Genomic DNA, 9,713 nt, shown 5'->3' with positions numbered 1-9,713 from the left:
TGTTGTTATAGGGCAATTCCGCGCAAAACTGTCACATCCATGACACCAACACAATGCCATGGTATTTAGTTGGCGTTATGGATGTGACATTTTTGCATGGAATTGCCCTATAGTGGGAAAAAAGATAGATAGGACAGCGCAATAAAGACCATTAATAATCTTAATTTTCATTGCGCAAAAGTATTAAGGCTTTAATACAGAGCGGCAAATCGCATCCCGTGTGCAGAATGATGCGCTCGAATCAACATCGAGTCACATCACACAGCACTTTCGCATTGAAAAGTTCAGAAAACAAGGGGAAGAGATATTGATGCTTAGTGTATCAAATCTATGCAACAGTTTATTAAGCCTTTTCTTTTAAAAGTTTTAAAATTCAGTTACTGTGCGCATGAAGAGCAATTCTATACCATATTCAGCTATATTGATATGGCAACTAGTAAATACACTTAAGATTCATCATGCTGGCATGTGTGGACGTATTTAAAATAAGTGTGTTACAACTAGCCCCGCGTTAGGTTGTGCCCCGCTCTTCCCCTTTTATGAAAAACCTCAGACCTTTTTCTACAAATAAAGTATAATATAGGGAACATTGATCTCGGAGTGAGTTTTCTCGTGTTACTGTCGTAACCAAACGTGACACACTGTTTGAATGCTGAATGGAGAATGACAGAGGACAGAGATACATTTCCATTAACTTTAACATTGTCTTTTTCACCATTACTCACTGTGGAACCATTTAAGCCCACCTTGTGTTTCTTTTTTCTTTTTTAGTTTTTATTGGGAAGGGATACAAATCACATTTGTCACTCACCTTATGTGTTTCAATGAGGAATCCCTCTAATTGCAAACTTTGTTAGACTTTCTGAAAGTGTTTAATGATAACATTTCTTTGTGTGCTTTTACCATACCTTACTTACTACCTTAAATGTACAACTGTATGTAAATAGGCCTACAAATTACACACATTCATTCAAATGAGATGGAGTCCGTTTAGTCCTAAAGCCCCTTATGTATAAATGGGCATAATTCAGGAGCCAAGCCGAGGTAAGGCGACCCTACATTCCCCTCAGTCCTGAGCCCCTGGGACCATCCGGCTCTGAGATACCGGCACTTCCTGTCCAGCTTTGACCAGGCCATGGAGGGGTCACCCAGTGGGCTGCCTATGCCAGGAGTATTGAGCCCTAACTCTGCTTTCTTCCCAAGATATGGTCACTTCCTGTGGAACTTTGACCAGGCATAACTCGGGAGCCAAACCAACTTAAGGCTCCAGACTACAGGTGTGGGGGCCCACTAGGTGACACCCCGAAACTCCAGAGTCTGGAGTCCCAACTCGGCTTGGCTCCCGAGATACTCCCGGTCAAACTTCCAGCTTTGACCAGGCATAACTCGGGAGCCAGGCTGCCTTAAAGGGATACTTCAGGATTTAGCATTAAGTTTTGTATTAGTAGAAAACCTGTAGTATATTCGAATTACCGTGCTTTCCACCCTCATATCCCCCTGAGAGGAGAGATTTATGTATTTTTTGTCTGGAAAAAATCCTCCGATGACGCAAAAATCGTCATTTTGCGTCATCGGAGGATTTTCTGGCCAGAGGCTAAAGACTACAGCCAGTAGATGGCGTTGTTCCGCATATTTTCAACCCGCCCATAGAGGGTGGGATCTCACTCACAGAATGTACACAGTGTCAGCCGTCTTTCTTTGGAAGCTAAGCTAGCAGGCTCTTGTTCTGTGGAGAAAGCTGAATAGTAAGAGAAAGCTGAGTAAGTAGGGGTTACCATCCTCCTTTTGCTTTCTGCAGTCGCCATTCATTGTTTACATGCACACCTCTTGTTTCAATCTAACTGAATTCATTCCGATTGGTGAATCTGAATGTAGTGTTTACATGAACGCTAAACAAGTGATCGGTTGATGTGCGTTTTAACATTGCTAAGAAAATTCCTGCTCCTCCGTGAGAGATGCGAGACCCGGCGCGTCTCAGTAATGACGCCACCGGCCTCACGCCGTTCTCCCACGGCCGTCAGCCTCGTCCTGCTCGCCACAGTAAACATGATGAATGTCGACTGTAGAACGCAAAAGCCGAATCCCCGACATTTTGGGCGATCCCGAAATCCCAGGCAGACTCGTCACGGAGACTCACTGGTAGCCTAACCTGGTTTTCAACTCTGCGCTCTCTTACCGGTAGGCGTGGCCTCCTAGGGCAGCGAAGCAAGTGCATTCTGGGAGTTGTTGTCTTTCATCCACATTTGTGGCTTTTCTCAGTCTAGAAAGCTCCAAATTCAAAAATTTCTTCACATCTCTTCTACATAAATGACCTATTTTAAATACACATTCATCTTTCCAGAGGTGAAGTATCCCTTTAAGGCTCCAGACTCCCGGTGTGGGGGCTTACTAGGAGGCCCCCCTAAGCCCAGAGTATGGAGCCCCAACTCGGCTTGGCTCCCGAGATACTCCCGGTCAAACTTCCAGCATGACTCCAGCTACAACTCCAGTCAAGCCGACTTAAGTCTCCAGAGACCACCGGCCACTAACACCTACCATCTCACCCAGGGCTCTAATCAAACATTAGCAAAAGGAATTTTTTTAATACTTCCCTGTCACTGAATAAATATATTGATGTTTTACTTCTTTAAAATAAAAAAATATATATATATTGTGAATCAATGCTGATGTGGGCTTATTTGGAACCAATTCAAAGTATCAATTAAGCCCATGCCAGACTTCTGACTTTATTCCTAAATTATCTTCATTTTATAATCTAAAATGTAGGCTACATCAACTAATTAATACATTTTCAAGTGAGAGAAAAATCTTGTCAATGTCTATGAAAAAAACCTACACTCTAAAAAGTGCATATGGCTTGTCATTAGTTTAAAGAACTTTTTATACTTGATCTGACTCAATACATTCACTTTTCTGGCTTGTCGTTGGTCTAATGTAATTGAGTTTAGTTGTCTTGAAGTAAAAAAAAAATTTGGGTGTAATTTAAACTAATTGCTTTAAATCAAATTACAATTTTACGTCCACGTCCAAACCACATGACTACTGACGTCATCAAGCTTGGGTCGAGAATTTTCTGTTCGGCCGCCATCTTGTTTTGCTGTATGAAGACTGTTGCGGATCCACAGTATTGGTGAGTAATCCTAAAATAAGTTTTCATTAAGTTTTATCGCCGTTAATATACATTTCTATAATATTAAAGTAGAATTCAATGCATTCATGCATGTGTTTGGTTGAATATCTGTTTTATTTTGGTCAGAGTCATCTGATATTTCAAGTGTAGCCTACAGTTAATGTTAGCTATAACGTTAATTGTTAGGCCTAGTAACGATGGATAGCCATTAATAGATACTTAAGTAACGTCAGTAACGTTAGATAATTTGTGGACTTTTAATTACATTATTTATTTGGGTTTTTCCTGCATTGAGAATTACAAGGCGACCGCCTCCCGCCTCCGTCAAATGGCGTTCCCGATCCGGCTGTCCTCAAAACTCAGACAGGCTCAGGCCTGTCGCGATAAATAATCAGAAATATTGTTACTCAATCATTCACAAATTCTAATATAATGATTTAAGTGGTGTAAAGCCATTTCATATCTTCTTGTGAGAAGTAATTTTACATCGTTAAATTAAAGTTTGCGCAATCTCGACTTTCCCTCCGTTGCAGCTGTCAATCATTTGATCCATTCAGCATTCAAACAGCGCGTCGCGGTAAAACTCCTCGTCTACCAAATATAATAAATGTGACAGCCCAAGTTCAGATACCTATTTTCCAAGCAGGATTTTACCACCTTCAACTCATTTTGATACAGGAAAAACCTTAAAATAGTATATAATTGTTACTATCGGTAGAGATTGTAACGTTATAATACATTGCGTGTATACATTTCGTTCATTGAGTGGATTGCATAAGTTTCTGACATTTGATTGATGTAGAAACATTGGTGAATGAGAAAAATAAAGTAGCAAGAGTGGTTAATACTTTAAAATGAGTCAAGCAACAGTTAAGTTGGTGTGATTATGCTTCAAATCAAATGACAAGTTTGCATTCTGTTTAAGCCACGTGAGTGACCACGGACGACCACGCACGGACAAAATTCTTCTCGACCATCATCTTCTTTTGCTGCAGGATAACTTCATGGTGGACCCAAAATTACATATGGTGAGTAATGTTACAAATTAAATTACGTTTGTTTCTATCATACATTTATAATCACATGAGGATCAGTTAACTGATTAATGCAAACGTGTTTTATCAAATAATTCAAAGTTTGAATTCAAAGTGGACATCAGAGAATTTACACTTTATCAATATATTGCACAGCACTGAATTGAGTTCTTTTTAGTGTCATATGGCGTTTGAATGGTCATAGATATTTTATTTTAATTGAAAATGTCTACCTTGCCAAGTATTCACTTTAACACATTTGGTTGTGTCTTAAACATTTGCCAAAAAATCGAGTTTGTCTTTGTTGGTATGTGTGTTAATTCTTAAAGTGACAGTAGCCTCATATATACATACTACTGTATAACCTTAAAAGAATAAATATATGGTAAATACTTGATTGATCAATTACGTTGTTGACGTTTTAACACACTGCAGTATGTTCCGATTACGTCATAAACGTTTAAACATGCATACACGCACGCAATGACCTATTACATAATACGTTACACAAAATACATTATTTTATGAAATCTGTATGAAATTACATCTTTGCAACTTTGAAAATAATTATTGATAAATGTTCAAATTACACCAACTTATTTAACATATTATTTATAAATATCTAAACTTGCACAATTTTTGGCTCTTAGGTGCAAAAGCATATCCATGGATTATAATTTTCTTTATGAAAGTTGGTGATTGCTGTGTTTGTCTTTTTTAAGATACAGATGTTGAAAGACAACAGTTCGGAGTCATTGTAGTCCAGTCAGAAGATAACGGTAAGTAATTGGTCTCTTTTTGGTAAGAAGAGTTGAATTTATGAATTAGCTCTCGGAGTAAGAATTGTTTCCTTTTTTTAATTTTATTTTTTTATTGTGTGTCTTTCAGATTGGCCAGAAAGATGAAGCACAGAGAGAACTTGGACAGTTTTTGTGCTCTGTGAAAGTGATGGTCTAAGCACTCCCCTGGACATCAGCATTGTCATTGATGGTACTGAGGTTTTACATGAGTTGTCCTCAGTTGCATCTGCTTGTGCCATGATGTTTGGATCACGTACTGAGAACTTGAGGTATCCTGAAGTACTTAAATATACCTTTGAGGCCTTTCAAAAAATTGTCATGGACATAGCGAAGATGCAAATGGATTTTAAAAGGTTAATTCATCCAAAAATGAAAATTCTGTTGATATTTACTCACTCATCGTGAGCGTCATCTTCTCAGTTCTCGCGCTTGTGTCGTGGCGCTCTCGGGAACTCACTCAAGACCCAAACTCAAAAAAATTAATAGTTGAATAAAGTCGAAAGTTTTTTTTTTTTTTTTTTTTTTGTACACAAAAAGTATTCTCGTCGCTTGATAAACTTAAGGTTGATCCACTGTAGTCACTTGGACTATTTTAACAATGTCTTTACTAACTTGTCTTGGCCGGCAGAATGAAATTACATATCAACCTATGAAGGAGTAAAACAGCTCTCAGATCTCATTAAAAATATTTTAATTTGGTGAACTAACCCTTTAAATGTTCCTGCATGTCATGTCTTTTAAGGAGCTTTCAATGTTTCAATGGTTTTTTTTTTTTTTTCGGTTTTTTTTTCAATGAATTGATGTTACACTGGATGATTTATCAATGCCATATTAAGGGCTTTTCAATGTTTTCTGTTACATTCCTAAATTTAATGCAAGATAATCTGAAATGTCAAGTGACAATTTTACTATAGCAAATGGAATTGATGTATACATTTATTGATGGATGATTTTTTTTTTTTTTGTTGTACAAAATTACATTGTTGACGGTTTTATTATTGAATGTATTTTTTTTTTTTATTAAGTCATGCACTAAAACGGTTTCAGTATTGACTTTTGTAAATCAAATGAATTCTTCATCACATGTTTTAACAAGTGGAAATTCTGGTTTCTGTGAGTTTGTTGGAAGATTGCACTAAATAAACAGTTAAATGTTGATTTCAGAGTGTAAAAGGCTTATTTTTTCAGACAAAAATTCGGTGATATTTCATGTTTGTAATTTGATTTTGTATTAATTTTGATATTTAATATATAAAAATGTTAAAAATTAAGTTAATCCAAATAATAATTTATAATTTAATGCTAATTAAACAAATTTCTTTAGTTGAAAGAGTATTTTTACTTTAAGTTGACTATGGAAATGTGATTTGAGTAAATTAAGATAAAGTAAACCGATTACTTGTAACAAGTTGAAGTAATTTTTTTACTTTGATCCAACGACTCATTTTTTTCAGTGTAGACTTAGATTTTGGTGGGCTTAAAAGGTACACTTACCCAGTTTGGCACTTTATATTTTGTGCAGTTTCCAAAATTACTTTCTGAATGAGCTTTCTAGAATGCTGTACAGGTAATAGGGCTGGGCAAAAGTGCGTTGTTTCAGGTGTGTTGTTGACATTAATGCCACCTTCACATAAAAAGTCAGAGGTATGGAAGCATTTTAGATTTGCAAGCAAGACAATGACAATAGTGTGGACAAGAACAAACCTATATGCATGATTTGTAATGCTGAGGTGAAATGCTGTAATAATATTACAAATCTGCGGAACCATTTCATGAGACCTCACCCAGATGTGCAGGATCCAACACACCCACACACATCCGAAGATTTCATATGCATTCGCAAGCAAAATTCCTCATAATTCACCTCGTGCACAAAAGATTTTCTAAGATATAAGGCCATACAGCGAAGTCGAAAATGCCGGATTTCGTTACGTTGAATGTGCTGAAGCCTTGTTATTTTATTCCTAGTCGCAAACGGATAAGCGAAGAGATTATCCCAAGACTGTACAATGAAGTGAAGCGAAACATTATCATGTCCCTACAGTCAGCGGAAAGAGTGGCCCTCACTTGCGATGGCTGGGTTCTCATTTCAAATGTGTTGCAGACCAGAGCTATGCAGGCTAGTCACACAGGGGCAAATATATGTGCATTGCTTTCAGATGCGTTGGAAGGAAGAGTGTGGGCTTACAAAGAAAGACCCGATCATTGTGACCGACAACGCTACCAATATGATGCGTGCCATGGAGATGATGGATGGAGCTGCTCCATATTGGCTGCTTTGCTCACACAATAAATCTGGCATCGCAAACTGCGCTGAAACTTCTGGTCATCTCTTGGTTGCTAGGTCAAGTAAAGCGCATAGTGGCATTCTTTCAAAGGAGCACTAACGCTAACAAAGTTTACAAAGAAAAACAGATGATACTGAACTTGCCCTGTCGCAAACTTAAAATTGACGTGGTTGCCTTCTGTCAGAGCACGTTGACTAACTCCTTTTCTTGCAAAAAAATTACAGTTTCCAATAAGGCAGTTATACTGTACTTTGAGCCTAATGTTAGTCCAGTGTTAAGGGGTGGGGGAAAAAAATCGATTCTTAGATGCATCGCAATGCAGATGTGTATGATTCTGAATCGATTCACAAATGTCCAAAAACGATTTTCAAAAAAAAAAAAAAAAAAAAAAAACCCTTCGAATATCGTAATATTGACGGAACGCAAAAGGCGGAACTCTAAAGCGGACATGCAGTGCGCTGAAGGGAGTGGATTGGAATCCACTGCTGCTTCAATGCATATGTAATGAGTGATTATAATCAAGGTATTAATCAATATTTTTCCTTCTAAATATCAAATGAGTTGAATGACTTCTCTGGAGATTTTACTTTGTTATAGAAGTTACCAGAGTTTACTGATTACTGAAATGTTCTTTACATGTATTCTTTAATGTCTGTATTTGATATTTGAATGCAGTAACAGTGCTTGCCTATTTATCCCGGCTTCCAAAAATTAAATAGGGACTGGTTTTGTGTTTGTCTTCAACGTGTTCAAACAAATAGGGGTCATTGAAGCCAATAGTTTAAGGGACCATTTCTTTGTTAAAGCCTTACTTAGACTAAAATGTAGCTCTCCTTGAGAAAGAATGCATATAGCCTAGTATTGACTGAGTTGTTGTTCGAGACATGCTGGCACCCAGCAACCCAAATCTGAGACCTGGAAGGTTACGACGTGCCTTACTTCAGGGTCCGAGTGTCAGCGGCATAATCTATGGAGATATGCTTCAGTCTATCTGTATATGTGTGGAAAATTACTATGTTTATCTATTTCTTAGCCAATCAGAATCATTCAACCTGTAAGCAATGACGTAGCTTAGACCTTGGAAATGGTATAACTGCTGTGATCTTTGTAACTGTAAGCGGGGCGGGCCTAAGAACTCCTGTGTGAGTCTTGAAGCTGACTTCTGCTGATGAAACTGAAAACTAAAAATTATAAAATTATTAATTATAAAAACAAATTTTTTTTATAATTCTGACTCCGGGTCTTTCAAACATCTGGTCCTTGGGTCCTAAACTGTTAACCCCTAACAGCTCGGACAATCTGTGGCGTGCACATAACAGAGACGCATGATGACCGAGCACCCTCTTCGTTAAAAGCTAACATATGGAAAATTGGCAATTTCATTGTGACCTATTTAGTATTTTTTGTATGTGAGCTGCTTTCTGTATTGTTTAGTTTTCACATCAATATACTGTAAACCGATCTGTTATACGTACGTTATACTGCCCTACACAGTCACAGTGTGTATCAGTGCAATGCCAGTCACAAAGTTACATTTTGACTGTGCTCTCTGCAGATGTTCATTCACTTTTTTGATTGTGGTATACAGCAAACATTTCAAGTCATAACTCTTTATTATTTTGTTGTGTATAAGAGTGGCTTTGTGTATGTACTAATTATTCAGAATGTGCACAAGTCCACAACCATTGAGTTTGTATGAGAGCTGCTGGTACATAATTCTATATTTTTGAACGAAAACTGTTTGTGATTTTGCTACAGCAAAATGTTTTTTTTTTTTGTCTGAAGGATTATATTGCTCATTGGAAATAACAAGAGGATGTTGGTTAGAAGTCTATTATTAAATGCTAGAGATTCTGAATATGGTGAAGTTTGTATTAATTTACTGTATGCTGCTAGTACAGGCACACATTTATTTTCCTGTTGGTTCTTTGCAACGTTGGGACATATGCTGGCAAATGTAACCTTACAGTTGACTTGCCAAGTCACTTCCATTTGTTTTATTAATAAAATGAATATAGGAAGTATTGGAAGTAAATTCTTTATTGGCCATCATACTTTGCTTTAAAATTACCAAGTAGTCACATACACACACAAAAAAAAGATACATTGATAATCGTTACCCTCTGAATCGTAATTGAATCGAATCATGAAGTGCTTAGAGATTCCCACCCCTAGTTAGTTCACCCAAAAATAAAAATTCTGTCATAATTTACGAATGCATTCATCATTGGGTTGTGCCGATAGACGATAGTATCGTGTATCAATGATAGTCAGAGATATCACTGATGGCAGATGCCTTTGACGATATCAATGCAATAATTGGCTCATTTTCCTATTAATGTATTAAATTATTATTATTATTATTATTATTATTATTATTATTATAAAGCTAATATTGTTATTAAATTAATATTAGGAACTAAATTAATTTGCCTTGCCTAAATTCATAACGACATCACCA

At 37.0% G+C, this 9,713-nt stretch overlaps 1 long non-coding RNA gene across 1 annotated transcript; it reads left to right on the top strand.

The window, feature by feature from the left end:
- Positions 1–3,845: 3,845 nt before the first annotated feature.
- LOC307169747 lies at positions 3,846–6,158 on the top strand. The gene is made up of 3 exons (XR_013823182.1): positions 3,846–4,158; positions 4,887–4,943; positions 5,053–6,158. It is a non-coding gene; the product is annotated as an uncharacterized lncRNA (long non-coding RNA).
- The last annotated feature ends 3,555 nt before the right edge of the window (positions 6,159–9,713 follow it).

This window comes from Squalius cephalus, assembly GCF_949319135.1.
Source record: "Squalius cephalus genome assembly, chromosome: 13".
In the NCBI taxonomy this organism is placed as follows: domain Eukaryota; kingdom Metazoa; phylum Chordata; class Actinopteri; order Cypriniformes; family Leuciscidae; genus Squalius; species Squalius cephalus.
This window is presented reverse-complemented; position numbering and strand designations above follow the sequence as displayed.